This window comes from Macrotis lagotis, chromosome 4, assembly GCF_037893015.1.
Source record: "Macrotis lagotis isolate mMagLag1 chromosome 4, bilby.v1.9.chrom.fasta, whole genome shotgun sequence".
Taxonomy (NCBI): Eukaryota; Metazoa; Chordata; class Mammalia; order Peramelemorphia; family Peramelidae; genus Macrotis; species Macrotis lagotis.
This window is the reverse complement of record NC_133661.1, coordinates 108,619,276-108,637,014: the sequence shown is the minus strand read 5'-3', so window position 1 is coordinate 108,637,014 and position 17,739 is coordinate 108,619,276.

The following is a 17,739-nucleotide window of genomic DNA, read 5'->3' as shown; positions in this document are numbered from 1 at the left end:
TGTTTGTATATCAATGGGTGCAGAGATCATGGCTATAGGAAGATTAGGACAATAAATGAATAGGTCTGAGAAAGTCAGATTTCACTTGAACATGCAAGCAATTTACTTTCCCATTGGGACATTGATGTGTTTGCTCAAGGATGGATCTGGTTTATATTATAACAGGATAATATTCTTCAGATTTAAATACACACACACATATATATATATATATATATATATATATATATATATATATATATATATATATAATTTATGGCAATGCCCATATACTATGTGCATATATTATGAGCCAGACTCTATGATAAGTGCATGCTAAGTGGGGAAGATACAAAAAAAGAGAAATGAATCCAAGATGGTTCAATAACTTGCCTAGGGTCACTGGGCTATTGTCTGAGAGCCAGATGATTTTTCCTCACTCCAGACCTGGCACTTCATCTACTGTTCCACCTAGCTGACTGTAGGCAGTACCTGTAGCAGTCCTTCACTAAATCCAGTAACTGTTAGCAGACCATCCTAGCAAAAGCACTCTGCTTTGGGCAGGCCCCAGAACAGGGAGGTGGGGAACAGAAGGGAAAGGCTTGAATGTTATCTGATATTTTGGATAGAAAGACATTCCAAGACTTATTTTAGGATCAGCAGCAACACCTTCCTTTTTAATCTCTGAGCCTCAGCTCAGAGATTGTTAATTAGCTCCAGACAAAAGAAGACTGAAGACACAGTCTCTCCTTTTAAACACATTATGCTTGCCCTAAAGCCCCATTTTATTGTAAACAACTCCTTGTTTCCTTAAGCTGCTCAACTTTTCTCACTTCACTCTCCTTTGTTAATCTTCTGTAGATGAGTGGCTAGGGGCCATGTACTTTTTGTGCAACTCATTTTTGACAAGAAATGTAAAACATGTGATCCCTGAACATGTGTCCTATGATATTCAGAACTGTAGACTGATGCAGATTAAAATATAATTGGGAATTATTCAGCAAAAAATAAAATAAAGCCTAATGCTAATGTATTTTTTTCTAAGTCAATTTTTGCCTCAGGGATCCTTATTTTCTAAGTGGCCAATGTCTATTTGAGTCAGATACCATTGCTCTTTACCATAGCTGGCATTTATAAAGTTTTCTGGTGCTTCAAAATTCACAGTGCATTTTGGGGGATGAAGGAAGGGCAAAGTAACAGTTGCCCAGGAATACATAGCCAATGAGTATCTGAAGCCAGATTTGAAATTAAATCTTCCTAACTCTAGGGCTGGTGCTCTATCCATTGCACCACTTAGCCTTAATCACTGAATGGGTGTTGCTTCAGTCAAATGTAGAATTGGGAAACATGAACTTTAAAAGACCAAGGTCTCCCATGTCATCTAGGATCATTTTGAATACTGATCTATATCTTGCCATTGGACCAGATGGTTCCAGAGGAGAAATTGAGGCTGGTAACTTTGCAAAATTATGCCTCATTTAAATCTAATTCATTTTCAAGTCATGACATCACCTTTCTAATGATCCTCCTCAAGAAGCGCAAACAGCAATCAAGCTTTTTGAGAATACAGAATGTTAATTGTGCTGTGGTAGTCTTCCCTCTTGATCTTTTTTTCTGTCTTTTAGCCTCTATAGACTTTCAGTTTGGGTTAAATTCTTTCTTATGAAGAGATTCATTATCATCATACAAGCAAATCTTCTTTTACAACATCCATATAATTACTAAAATAACACAATAATAAGAATTGAATGCATCAAGTCTTTGACTAAATTAGTCATAAGTAAAGAAACAAAGCATTTTTAATGCAGATAACATAGTAGCAAACCTGACATTTTGGAGAATATTTCAACAGCAGGCTCTCAGGAAAATGTTCTTATAGTTAAGGGAGAAAAGCGAGAGGAAGTAGTATGAGGTAGCAAGGCCTGGTTATGAGACTTCAATAGCCATTGACAATCTTAGCAAGGAAAACCACTTCATTAAGGCTGCTTTTTCATCATGTCTTGAATCCCAATGGTAAGGGGCAAGGACATTAGGAATTTAGATCCAGATCAAGCTAGCTGCTTTTACAAGATAAAATCCCAAGGGAGAAGTTAGGGTATGGTTCAGCTCAACCTAATCAAGAGTAAATCTCTTAAGTGTACAAATATAAGAACATTATTGAAATTCTGAAATTATTAGCATCATTTAAGAAAGTGACAAGTACCATTATATTTGGTATTAAAGATTTTCTGTCATTACATTAATAATTATATCAACAATTTTCTGCCCTTTGTAGAAATAGAAGTATAAAGGAAGCTAGATGATGCAGTGAATAGAGCACCATCCCTGGAGTCAGGAGGACCTAAGTTCAAATCCTCAGACACTTAATAATTAACTAGCTGTGTGACCTTAACCCCTACTGCCTTGACAAATAAAAAATCCAAAAAGAAAAGTATAAACAGAAATATAATTAACAAACTCAAAAAAATGCTTTTTTCATCTATGTGAAATTCATCTAGCCTTCAAACTTCTATACATAAGTAAAGTCTAGTAATGAACTGTAAATTATTCAAATAGAATATTCAGTTACAATCTGGTTTCTTCTTCTCCCAGGGTACTTCTAACTGTTATCTCTCAACCTTATCCTCTTTCTCCTATAAGTTGTTTTGTATTCTTGGTAAATAGAAGAATTTCAACATTAATAGAAATGCACAACACCCACTTGTCAGCCCCCCCCCAAAAAGATAATGAAGGAATGAGGGAGATAAATCTATACTTTAGTGATAGGAAGGATAAGAAAAAGAATCCTTTCCAAAGCTCCATAAAAAAGGATTTTCTGATTTATTCAGTGTTTTGTATTATCTCTAAGTTTAATATAAATGAGTGATTCTACTGGATGCACAAATTTAAATGAACATAAAATTCTTAAATAGTTGATGAAGTGAAATCAAAGAATATCAGAGACTGAAGGGAACTTAAGAATCTACTATTCCAATAATACATATACAGCCACAAATGTATATGTATATCCATCTGTATTATATGTATTTAATATACATATATAGAAATTTGGTCTCATGCCAATATGTAAATAGTATACAGACATATAATTTTATTAATGTTTATATAGTATATATGTAATTTGAGACAGAGAAAACTGCTAAAAGAAAGGTATATATACAGATTAGTCAGATAGGAATAAAGAGATATCTTTCTCTTTAAGAAGATATGAAATACCTAGACATATGAATCATTTGCAGTCAATCAATGACTAAAAAATTCCTATAATTATTCTTTAGTTTCTGGCAGTCAGTGTTAGTAAACCACAAACTTTGGAATTACTAAATAAACTAGAAAGGCTGAGAAGGTGGACAATTTTTTTAAGCCTTTTTTTAGGGTTTTTTTTTTTTTACAAGGCAAACGGGATTAAGTGGCTTGCCCAAGGCCACACAGCTAGGTAATTATTGTCTGATACTGAATTTGAACCCAGGTACTCCTGATTCCAGGGCTGGTGCTTTATGCACTATGCCACCTAGACACCCCGACAACAATCTTTTATCTAGAAACTATACAAGTTATCACTGGTAAGTTTCATCACTAATTAGTTTGCCACCAAATGATGATTTAGGCATGAGGTAAGGCACAAATGTGAAAAGGTATACTTTGTACAACATTTTTTTTTCTGGTTCCATTTCTTCTGAATGGGGTATACTGATAGAATAAATAAGTCATGGCCCAAAAGTTGTAAGTAAATTCATGTGGAGGAATAAAAAGTCAAGAATTTCCAGAGATTCAATGAAAAAAAGTGCAAAAAATGGTGGCTTAGCCTTACCAGATATAAAATTATATTATAAAGCATCAGTCACCAAAACTCTCTGATATTGGCTAAGAAATACAGTGATCAGTGGAATAGACTAAGTGCAATAGCAGGAAATGATTATAGTAATCTGCTGTTTGATAAACACAAAGAGTCCAGCTATTGGGATAAAAACTCTCTCTCTTTGATAAAAAGAGGATCTAGACATAAAAAAGCAATATTATAAGAAAACTAGAAGATCAAGGAGTAGTTTATCAGATCTATGGAAAGGGAAGCAGTTTATGACTAAGGAAGAGATGGAGAACATCATTAAAAACAAACTAGGTAATTTTGATTGCATTAAATTAAAAAAAAACCTTTTGCACAGACAAAACCACTGTAACCAAAATGAAAAGAAATGTAGTAAATTGGAAAACATTTTTTTTACAACTAGTATTTCTGACAAAGGACTCATTTCTAAAATATACAGAGAACTGAGTCAAATTTTCCAAAAAAAACAAGCCATTCCCCAATTAACAAATGGTCAAAGGATATGCAAAGAAAATTTACAGATGAGAAAATCCAAGTGATCCATAGTCATATGAAAAATTTCTCTAAATCATTACTTATTAGAGAAATGCAAATTAAAGCATCTCTGAAGTACCACCTTATACCTCTCAGACTGGCCAATATGACCAGAAAGGGCAATGATCATTGTTGGAAGGGTTGTGGGAAATCTGGGACACTAGTACATTGTTGGTGGAGCTGAGAACTCATCCAACCTTTCTGGAGAGCATTTGGAATTGCACTCAAAGGGCAACAAAAATGTGCATACTCTTTGATCCAGCAATACCACTACTGGGTCTGTACTCTGAAGAGATTATGAAAAAAGGGTAAAAACATCACTTGTACAAAAATATTCATAGTAGCCTTGTTTGTGGTGGCAAAAAATTGGAAATTAAGTGAATGTCCTTCAATTGGGCAATAACTTAATAAACTGGTCTATGTATGTGATGGAACCCTATTGTTCTATTACAAACCAGGTGGCATGGGAATTCAGGGAAGCCTGGAAGGATTTGCATGAACTGGTGTTCAGTGAGATGAGAAGAACCAGAACATTGTACACTCTAACAGCAACATGGGGGTGATGATCAACCTTGATGAATTTACTCATTCCATCAATGCAAGAATCAGGGATAATTTTGGTGTATCTGTGATGGAAAATACTATCTTGTATCCAGAGAAAGAATTGTGGAGTTTAAACAAAGATCAAAGACTATTACCTTTCACTTAGGAAAAAAAAAACTGTTCTCTTTTTATGTAATTTTGTTATGTCTTATACTTTCTTTTTCTTCCTTAAGGATATTATTTCTCTCTCATCACATTCAACTTATACTAATGTCTACCATGGAAACAATGCAAAGACCAACAGACTACCTTCTGTGTGTGGGGTGTGGGGAGGGAAGCAGGTTTAGGGGAACAATTGCAAAACTCAAAATAAATAAAATATTTCTTGAATGACAAAAAAAAAAGAAAGAAAAAATGTCATGGCCCAACCCATATTAACTATTACTTCTCAAACAAAAACTCTCATTCCTTCACACTATATATGTTGTTGTCTCCTCCTATTAGAATATAATCTTTGGAGTGTGAAAAGGATATCAAGGAAGTAATGTCTTCTCTTGAAAAGGAGTAGAACAGGCAGAAAATATTTTGGAATAGTTAGTGAAGAAAGTGTTATAGAGACCCACTCAGACAATAATAAAAGAATTTCATGTAACAATGAGGGCTCAGTTGAGTTCAGTAATATTATGTAGTAGATCTAGTCACCCATAGCTATGTGACTTCCTCCAAGGGAGATCAGTAGAAAAACAAAATGGGAAAAGCATCAATGGAACTATGTTTGGGTCTTGGAAAATCATGGGTGGTGATAGAATAAGGAGGTAAAAAGGATTTAAGAAAGGAAGACTATAAAACAGTGGCCAACTATAATGATAAGATTATAAAAGTTGAAAATGAGATTAAAACTCAGTGAATTAGGAAAATTAAGGTTGAGAGGTCCTTGAGTCTAAAATGAATATGAATAGGCACAGGAGGGGGTAAGGAAATGGAAAGGTAAATGGAAAGACAAGGAATTATAATAATAAAAATATATAGAGTTTAACAACCCAAGATTAGCACAGTAATGATAGATGGTCAGACCTAAGTTATGACTACCTTTGTGGATGACAGAATGAATTAATGCAGATGACACTGGAACTTAAAAAGATGACAGAGGAGCCTAGTGTATCTGAGCAGATGCCATGTCAGATTAAGTAATGCAATGCATATTTGCCATGTCAAAATGCATAATTTTTTTCATTCTCTTGTAGGACTCCTTTTATGCAAATTTCTGAGGTAGAGGGGAGAGACAGAGAAGAGGTTAAGAAAAGGTTTTTCCTATGACCATTATTGATTATATATATATATATATATATATATATATATATATATATATATATATACGTATATATATACATATATATATATACATATATACACACAGAAAGAGAGGGGTATATAGATATAGATTGATAGACAGACAGACAGATAGATAGATAGATAGATAGATAGATAGATAGATAGATAGCATGATAAAATATATGTCTAAGGGGAGGAAGAAGAAGCGTCAGTGGCGGTGGTGTTGATCTGGCAGCCGCACCAACCCGACACCAGGGCTGTGGGAGCACTGCCCTCCTCCATGAGCCAGGGCGCCTCCGCCCCTGGCCCCAGGCCCCAGAGTCTATGGAAGTGATGGACTGGGCCCCTCAATCTGGCTCATCAGCGGAGCAGGAAAGCAGACAGGACGAGGCCATTCTGTGCCCCCCAAAAGGCGCCGCGTGTCTCTCTGAACCCACGGAGCTGGGGCAGTCTGACAGGCTCCGCTGCTTATTGGGGAGGTGGAAGAGGGCGAGGCCCAGCCAGCTCCTGGCAGCATGCAGGTGGCGGACGGAGCCTGGTCACGGGCCAGAGTGCAACGGACTCAGCTGGTTACCGGGGCCGGCCTTCCTAGGCCGCAGGGAGACACTCCCCTTTCTCTCCTTAGAAGAGGAGAGACCCCACAGAACCGAGTCCGGTAGCCAAGCCCCCAAAGACGACCCAAGCAGCCCAGGAGCAGGCGGCGGCGGAGGAAAGGGGAGAGAGGGAGGCAGCAGCTCGGGGAGAAGCCCCTCGAGTTGGAGCCGAGGCCGAGGCCGACTTGGCGGAGAAACCTGAGCCGCGGAGCCCCGTGCCCGCCTCCCGAGCCCGGACAGCCCCAGCCTTCCTCCCGTGGGCTGCCTGGCCCGGGCTCCGCTTCTGGAGCTCCTGAGCCCGGTTGAAGGGCCTTGGAACTGCGGAGAGGACTCCGGTCACCGGGCTCAGAGGGCACCGGCGAGGGATGGGCCGTCAGACAACCCGGGGGACCCCTGAGCTTCGGGCTGGGCCAATGCCGTGGGAGGAGAGACCTTGCAGAGTCTGGGGGCCACGAGGGCGGCAGCACGGCCCCTCCGGGCTCTGGGTCTCCCTATGCCAACCAGGCGCCCCCGAAGACCTTCGCCAGCTGCGGCCAGTTTCTTTCTCTTCACTGCAGGCTCATGCTCTACGTAACAACTGATCCTCTGGGCCATAAAGGATAACGCAGCCAAGGCTGGGAGGAGGCTCCGGTCCTGCAGGGATGGCGCTGGCCTCCAGGGCTGGGTCCTCCCCGAGCCACGCTGCGCTCCTCCCAGCCTGGCACCAACCTCCCGAGGATCAGGAGAAGCCATTCAACTTCCACGTCATGAAGAGAGGAACCAAATGATTAGTGCTGCTTTTTTAAATTATCAGTTTGCGTAATCAATCAGGGTGCATCTTAAGTTTTGACTTTGAGTTTGCTGTATTAAAATGTTACACATCATTTAAAAAACACCCAAGGAATAAATTATATATATATATATATATATATGTATATATATATATATATATATATATATATATATATATATATATATATATATATGTCAGGAATAAAGTATTGGTTTAATTCTAGGACAACTATAAACTTAAACATTTATTTTTTAAAATTCTCAAAAAAATCAATATGGGTTGATTCAGAAAAAAAGGGGGAAACTTTGGACAAAATATAATACCCATTTCTGTGAAAAACACCAGAAAATGAGAATAATTGGACTTTTTCATAAAATGATAATAAGTCTGTCTAAAAGCAAAAAGAACTCTCTTATGTAATAAAGATAAGTTAGAATACTGTCCAATAAAATTAAGGATGAAAAATGCATGACCATTGTCACCATTTCTATTTGACATGATACTAAAAAATGCTAGATGTATCAATAAGATAAGAAAAAGAAATTCTCTCTATGAGACATAACCTTAACAGTCCTAAAGAGTGAATTAAAATTTTTATGAAACAAATAGTAGCTTCAACAAACCTTCAGGAAAATAAGCAAAGCCACACCAATTATCAAAATTACTACATAATATCAGCAAAATTAAGCAGAAAGATAAAGAGAAATCCCTTTTAAAATACCTAAACAATGAATTAAATAGTAGTCTACCTACCAAGATACACACAAATATTATTAAACTACAATGACAAACTCTTATATACAGAAATGATAATTTATGTAACTGGAAAAATGTTGTTTATTGGTTGGACAAGTCATTATAATAAAAACGACAGTATAGTCTATATCCAATTACTTATTCAAAGTTATAGCAATCAATGAATCAAAGATTACATTTTAGAACTAAACAAAATATTAAAAGAACTCATTTGGCAGTGCTAAAGCTCTAGTTCAAGTTCAAAGGAAAAATGAAAAGTAGAAACAGAGAGCCTCCAGTACCAAAACTCAAATTTTAGTATAAAGCATCAATTCTCAGAAAAAAATAATCAGTGAAACAGATTAGATAAACAATATAGAAAAGCAAAGATAACATACTTGAATTCAACTTAAAAAAAGAAACCAACTATCGAGGAGGTAATCACTAACAAAAACCAATGGAAAATTGAACAGTAGTATTGAAGAAATTGGGTCTAGATCAACATAAGACCTACATATAAAGAATTTAGAGAAACGTGCAAATCAGATATATGGATGAGAGAAAAGTTCATGATAAACAGGATAACTGAAAATGAAATGGATGATTTAGACTGTAAAATTTAGAAAAAAAGATTTTACAAAAACAATTCCAATAAAACCAAAGGGAAACCAATAACTAGGGAAAATGTTTTCAGCAAGTTTTTCAAATGAGGGTCTCATTTTTCAAGATAAATTAGAAAATAATTCAAATTTATAAGAATAAGAGCTATGCCCCAATTTATAGTCTAAAGAAGTGTAAATGTAATTTTCAAAGGAAAAAATTAATATTTTTTAAATTCTCCAAGGCACTCATATTTAGAGAAATTCAAATTAAAGCAACTCTAAGATTCTATTTACTCTCATCAGATTGGCAAAGATTATTTGAAAAGGTAAAATTACAGTGTTATGGTTTTGAGAAAATAAACATATTGATATACTGGTAGATTTGTATTTATTATTGCACTTCTATTGTAGAAGGAAAGTTGGATCCAACTCTATCACCGCTAGTCCTGTAGCTAAAAAAAGAGCAAAGAATTAGAAAAAGGTTCTAATGTACAATGATATTTATAGTAGTTCTTTCATATATTGGCAAAAGTTGGAAACTAAAGGGGTAATCATCAAATGAAGACTAACTGACTTAAGATGTGATCCTTAATGTGATAGAATTCTCTTAAGCTATAAAGAAATGAGGAAATAATTTTACTCAATAATGATATAGTGAAGAAAGGTGTTAAGAGATATGGAGGCATTTTGGTAATGAGGGAGATGAATTAAAGGAGGCAATGGGTCAGAAATAAAATAAGGTTTTGAGGAGGCATAGGATAAAAAGAGTGAATAATAAATGGTATAAATTAGAATGGAAGGAGATTGACAGTTACTAATCATAACTGAATGTAAAGGGATGGACTCACATACAAAATAGAAGCAGATAGCAGAATAGATTGGTGACCAGAATCCATTAATACATTGTTTAAAAGAAAGACCCTTGAAAAAGAGAGAGACACACACACAGAGTAAAGGTTAAGTACTGGAGTAGAACCTATTATGCTTTAGCTGAAATGAAATAAGCAAGAGTAGCAATCATTATCTCAGACAAAGAAAAGTCAAAAATTCACCTAGGTAAAAGGTAATCAGGAAAACTACAAAGAAGTCTTATCATTTTTTTAAGTTTCTCTGAAAAAAGCCTAATTTTTGAAATATGTAGAGAAAGGAGTCAAATTTATAAAAGAGCATTTCCCAATTTAAAAATTATCAAAGGATGTGAAATGGCAATTTTCAGAAGAAATCAAAGTTATATTTAGTCATATAAAAATGTTCTTAATTATTGAATAGAGAAAGGCAAATTAAGGCAACTCTAAAATATCTTTTCCACACCCATGAGAAATGAAAAATTCTGGAGTGAATAAGGGAAAATAGGATGCTAATTAAATGGTGGCTTAATGAACTGGTCTAACCATTCTGGAGAAAAATTTGGAACTATGCCTAAAAGACTATAAAACTGCATAGGCTTTGACCCAGTAATACTAATAATAAATCTAAAACTTGAAGAAATCAAAGGAAAAGGTAAAGTTTCTACATAGTCAAAAATATTTATAGATGCTATTTTTATTGTTGTGTAAAATAATTGTAAATTGATTTGACTGGTTATGGACAATATTATCCCCAAACAGAGGAAGGAAAACAAAACAAAACACACAGGAAGAAAAAGAACACCCCCACCAAATCTGATGAACACTTTATAAAAATTGTCTTTTATGTATGTCTTTCCCTTAATCCTAATTCCTCATGCCAAAAATTACTAATTTGTAAACAAACATGTTTATAAAATGCTAACCTGACTGTTCCCTGCTGAAGGGAGGGGGGTGGGAAGGGAGGGTGGAGGGAAATTTTGTAAATTGGAAATATGCATGAACAAATGGATGAAAATAAATAAATAAATAAAAGTTTTAAAAAAAGGAAATTGAGGGGATGTTCATGAATAGGCGAATGACTAAAGAAGTTGTGGTACAGGACTGTGATGGACTACTCTTTTGGTATGAGGAAGAGTCAGGGAGGTAGAAAAATATAAAAAAAATTAAAACTTGATAAAACCTTTATGAATTGATGCAAAGTGAAATGAGAAACTGAAATCATTGTACACAATTTCATCAATGTTTTCATAATGATTAACTATGAAGGAATTGGCAATTCTGTTCAATACAATGATTCAGAAAAAAGATCCAATGAAAAAATACTTAGAGTGAAAAGTAAAATATGATTTTTCTCACTTTCTATATTTTCCTTATTTTGTGATATGGAAATATATTTTACATGATCTCATATGTACAATTAATATAATTTAGCTTGCCTTATCAATAGATGGGGGAGGGGTGAGAGGGAGGATGAGATTTGGAACACAAAATTTGAAAAGAATATTGAAAATAAATAAATAATGATAAAAAAGAAATGAGGTAATAGATAATGTTAAAGAGATAGAGAGAATTATAGGAAGTGACAGAGGAGTGAGATGAGTAGAATCAGAAGAATAATTTATTGCTCATATTAGAAAAAGGAGTAATGTTACTACTGGCTAAAAACAGAGTGGTAGATCAGTGGGATAAATTAGGTACAAACAAAAAGTAGTAAATGAGTATAGTAATCTCCTGGTTGGTAAATTCAAAGACTCCAGTTTCTTGAATAAGAACTCACTCTTTACAAAAACTTTTTGGAAAACTAGAAAACAGTATGGCAAAACTCAGCATAGACACACATTTTACATCCTATACTGAGTAAGCTCAAACTGAGTACAAAATTTAGACGTAAATGGTGGTACCATAAACAAGTTAGAAGAAAAAGGACTAGTTTACCTGTCCAGATCTATGGAAAAAGGAACAACTTATGACCCAGGAAAAGATAAAAACATTATAAAATACAAAATGATAATTTTGATCATAATAAATTAATATGTTTGGGTACAAATAAAACCAATGAAGTCAGATTAGAAGGAATGCAGAAAGCTGGGAAACAATTTTCATTGCTAGTGTTTCTGATAAAGTACTCATTTCTAAACTATATAGATAACTGAGTCAAATGTATAAGAATACAAATCATTCCCCAATTTATAATGAAATATTATGAAGAGGAAGTTCTCAGATGAAGAAATTAAAGCTATCTATTTTCATATGAAAAAATGCTCTAAATCATTATTCATTAGAGAAATACAAATTAAAATGGCTCTGAGGTACCACCTTAAACCTAACAGACTGGATAAAATGACAAGAAAGGAAAATGATCAAAGTTGGAGGGGATGTGTAAAAATTGGAATACTGAAGAGCAATTTGGAGCTACACCCAAAGAGCAGTAAAACTCTGTTTACCCTTGATTCAGCAATATCACTACTAGGTTTGTAGTTCATAAATAATCATAAGAAAGTATAAAAAAAAATAAATGTACAATATTATTTTTGCAGCTCTTTTTGTAGTGACAAGAAACTGAAATTTGAGGGGATGCCTATTAATTGAGGAACTGCTGAACAAATTGTGGCTTATGACCATGACGGAGTATTATTGTTTTATAAGAAGTCATGAGCAAGACTTTTGCCGAAGATGGCAGAGAGAAGACAAACACAGTTCTAAAATCTCCTGATCTTTCCCCATATATGATATGAAACAAACCTCTTAACAGAAACCCAGAAAGAAAAGCCAGGAGAAAGAACGTCTACCTCAGGATTTGTCTTCCATAATCCTGGGTGAGTCTGGGAGCAGAAGGTGGATCAGCCCAAGATAAGCCTAATTAGTGGGAGGGCTGGAGCCTGGAAGCCTGAGGGCTTAAGAACCTGACCTACTTGATCAGTAGTGGAGCTAAAAACTGGTCTACTGCTGGGCTTGTGTCAACTAGGGAGCAGAGGCATTGGTGTTGTCACTGACCAACTGGAGCTTGCCAACAGGGCTGGGGGGAGAGTTCCATTGCAGGAGAGTTGCTTACATCATCCCTAGGCTCCTCTAGCCAGGAGGAACTCCAAGTCTATGCCTCCAATTTGACTGAAGCCTCTTCCCAGAAGAAACACCATAACAGACCTTCTGCCCCAGGTGCAGGTGTGTGAGCCAGAGAACTAGCCCAGCAGACAATAGGGAGAGTGATGACCTCACCCAAGGGTAGAGTCCACCACTGATTGAAGACAAAAGTATTTAACAGCTTCAATTACTCCCTCCAGGCAAAGAGAGAAGGCCTCAATCAAGGTCATAGACACTCTAGAGGAAAGCAACCAGCACCCTCTACTGGCCAGCTGGATATATTACACTCATTGAGTAAAGCCTATAGGGATGCCAACACCAAAATTCTGTGAACCAGCCCCTCCCCAACTCAAGGTCTTAGCAAAATGAAGGAAGGTCAGTGGAAAGGTGGATCCATATAAAAATTCTTGGAAGGAAAAGACCCTAACTCAGAGAGACTTAGAACCTCTGAGAATATGACCTGGTTTCCAGCATAAAAAGAGTTACTTGAAGAAATAAGGAAGTAGTTTAAAAATAAATTGGAAAATTTGGGAAAAGAAACCAAAGAGAAGATTAACACTTTGCAACAAGAGAACAAATCATTGGAAAATACAATTGGACACATAAAATGAGAATAATTCTCTCAGATCCTCAATTGGACAAATACAAAATGAGAATAACTCTCTCAGATCCTCAATTAAGCAAATGCAAAAAGAACATAATTCTCTCAAAAGCTCAATTGGTCAAAAGGAAAGCTCTTTCAAAAATAGAATTGACAAATTGGAAAAGGAGCTGCAAAAGATAAATGAAGAAAAGGCTTCTCTAAAAAAATGTAGTCTGCAGAAACTAATGACTTCATGAGACTGCAAGAGCCTCTTAAACAAAACAAAAAAAATAGAAAAAATAGAAGAAAATGTAAAATACTCCATCAGCAAAACCACCGACCTTGAGAATAGATCAAGGATGGGCAACCTGAGAATTATTGGACTTCCTGAAAACAATGAAGAGAAAAAAAGCTTGGACTTAATATTACAGGATCTAGTGAGAGAAAATTGCCCTGAAATCCTGGAACCAAGAGGGCAAAATACTATTGAAAGAATACATCAATCCTCTCTGGAAAGAGATCCTAAAATGAAAACAACTAGGAATGTTATAGCCAAATTCCAGACTATCAGATAACAGAGAAAATCCTGCAAGCAACCAGAAAAAAACAATTTAATTACCAAGGAGCCACAGTAAGGATTAGGCAGCACCTGGCTGCATCAACATTAAGGGATTGAAGGACCTGGAATGAGATATTCCAAAGAGCAAGAGAGCTTGGAATGTAGCCAAGAATCCACTATCCAGCAAAGCTGAGCCTTCTTTTTCAGGGGAAAAAAATGGACACTTAATAAAATGGAATAATTCTCAAAATTCCTGATGAAAAGTCCAGGGCTAAATAGAAAATTTGGACATCAAACAGGAGGTTCAAGAGACACATGAAAAAGTAAAAGAAATGGGGGGGAGGGGTAAAGAAAAAAACTGCTATCCAATAAGATGAAACTTGCTATATCCCAGCATAGGATAAAGATGCTCATAAATCTTGAGAACTGTAACTCTAACATAGAGAATATGCCCAGCTAGAAGTGACTTATCCATGAGACTGCGGTCCAAAGGAATGAAACTGGCTATAACCCTACATGGGAGAAAGTCTCTAATAACTCTCAAGAATTGTACCTCTATTAGACAGAATACACTTAGCTAGAAGTGATGGATACTCAGAATTTTCTATGACTCAGATAGAATGATTTAAAAACATCTCCTCCTTAAAAAGGGGAGGGGACAGGAAGGAGATAGAAGGAGGGAGGGGGTTGAATGGGTTAAATCCCATTACTTTAAGAAGTACAAAATACCTATGGTAGTATAGGGGAAGAAGGGAGGAGATGAGAAACACGCAAATCTTCCTCTCATTAGACTTGGCTTAAAGGTAACTCACATATGCTCAGTAAACTTAAGAAAACATCTTATCTTTCAAGTATTAAAAGGGGAAAAGGTGAGGGGGTATGGAGACAGGGAGGGGGAGAAAAAAGGGGAAGGGAAAAGGGAAAAAGGAAAAGGTGAAAGAAAGGGGAGGGGAGTGGATATAGGAGGGCAAACACATTGAAGGAGGTAATATTCAGAAACAAAATACTGGGGGATATGGATAAAGGGGGAAAAGGGGAAAAATACAGAGGGAAGATAGCATGGAGGTCAATAAAGAGTTAGTAATTATAACATTGAATGTGAATGGGATGCACTCTCCCTTAAAACATAAGGAAATTAAAAACCAGAATCACACAATATGCTGCTAACAAGAAACTCAACTGAAGCAGAGAGATAAATTTAGAATAAAGGTAAACGGTTGGAGCAAAATATATTTTGTTTCAGCAGAAGCGTTTTCAGTACTGAATGTATATGTGCATCCAATGGAATAGCATCCAAATCCATAGGGGAGAAGCTGAAAGAACTACAGGAAGACATAGACAGCAAAACTCTACTAGTGGGAGACCTCAAACTCCCACTCTTAGATCTAGATGAATCGAATCATAAAATAAGCAAGAAAGAAGTTAATGTGGTAGATTGTTTCTATTCTGTTCTTTTCTAACAATAGATTGTTAGAAAAACTAGACTTATGGAGGAAATTGAATAGGGATAGAAAGGAATATAATTTTTCTCTGTAGTACATGTCGCTTATACAAAAATTGACCATGTACTAAGGCATGAAAAACCTAATGATCAACTGCAGAAAGGCAGAAATAGTGAATACATCTTTCTCAGATCACAATGCAATAAAAATAGTATGTAGTATTGGGCCAGGGAGATATAGACCCAGAACTAATTGCAAACTAAATAACCTAATTTTAAAAATGAGTGGATCAAATGACAAATTATAGAAAGAATTAATTATTTTATCCTAGATAATGACAATAATGAAACAACATATCAAAACCTATGGGATTTACTGAAAGAGGCTGTCAGGGGATATGATATATCTTTAAAAGCTTACCTGAATAAATTAGAGAAAGAAGAAATCAATGAACTAAATATGCAACTAAAATAATTAGAGAAAGAACAAATTAAAAATCCCCAATTAAATACCAAATTAGAAATTCTAAAAAGTAAAGGAGAAATCAATAAAATCAAAAGCAAATAAACTATCAAGTTAAAAAAATAATAGCAAAATTTGATTTTATGGAAAAAAAAATAAAATTGATAAACCTCTGGTCAATTTGGTTAAAAATATAAAGAAGAAAATCAAATTGCTAGTATCATAAATGAACAATGAGGAGGAAATTAAAGTAATAATTCAAAATTATTTTGCTCATCTCTATGTCAATAAATTTGAAAATCTAAGTGAAATTAATGAATATTTACAAAAAATATAAGTTGCCCAGGTGAAATGAAGAGGAGATTAAATATCTAAACCACCCTATCTCAGAAAAAGAAGTTCAACAAGCCATCACTGAACTCGTTATAAAAAATCTTCAGGACCAAATGGATTCACAAGTGAATTCTACCAAACATTTAAGGAACAATTGGTTCCAATTCTATATAAACTCTTTGGAAAAATAGGGGAAGATAGAACTCTGCCTAACTCTTTCTATGAAACCACTATGGTGGTGATACCTAAACCAGGAAAAATTAAAACAGAAAGAAAATTATAGACCTATCTCCCTGATGAATATATATGCAAAAATCTTAAATAAAATCTTAGCAAAACAATTCCAAGTTATCACTGGGATAATACATTTCAACCAAGTAGGATTCAACCCAGGGAAGAAGGGTTGGGTCAATATTAGGGAAACTGTGAGTATAATTAATTATATCGACAACAAACCCATCAGAAATTATATGATTATATCAATAGATGCTGCAAAAGCTTTTGACATAATATAGCACCCATTCCTACTAAAAACACTAGAAAGTGTAGGAATAAATGGACTGTTGCTTAGAAAAATTAGCAGTATCTATCTGAAACCATCAGCAAGCATTATATTCAATGGGGAGAGGCTAGAAGCATTCCCAATAAGATCAGGGGTGAAACAATGATGCCCATTATGACCACTACTATTCAATATTGTATTAGAAATGTTAGCTTCAGCAATTAGAGAAGAAAAAGAAACTGAAGGAATTGGAATTGGGAAGGAAGAGACAAAACTCTTACTCTTTGCAGATGACATGATGGTCTACCTAGAGAATCCCAAGAAATCATCCAAAAAACTACTGGAAACAATTAGCAATTTTAGTAAGGTTTCAGGATATAAAAGAAACCCTCATAAATCCTCAACTTTTCTATATATGACTAGCAAGATACAGCAGGAAGAGTTAGAAAGAGATATCCCATTCAAAGTAACCTCAGACAATAAAAAATACCTGGGAGTCTACCTGCCAAGGGAGACTCAAAAACTTTTTGAAAACAATTATAAAACTCTTTTCACACAAAATAAATGAGATTTAAATAACTGAGAAAACATCAACTGATCATAGATAGGTTGAGCTAATATGATAAAAATGAAAATTCTACCAAAACTAAACTACCTGTTTAGGGCATTACCTACCAATCAAAATTCCAAAAACTTACTTTAATGAGTTAGAAAAAGTTGTAAGTAAAATCATTTGGAGAAATAAAAAGTCAAGAATTTCCAGGAATTCAATGAAAAAAAAGTGCAAAAAGAAGGTGGCTTAGCCCTACCTGATCTAAAATTATATTATAAAGCATCAGTCATCAAAACTGTCTGATATTAGTTAAGAAATAGAGTGGTGGACCAGTGGAATAGACTAGTGCAATAGCAAGAAATGATTATAGTAATCTGCTGTTTGATAAACACAAAGAGTCCAGCTATTGGGATAAAATTTCTCTCTGTGATAAAAACTTCTGGGAAAATCGGGAAGTCAG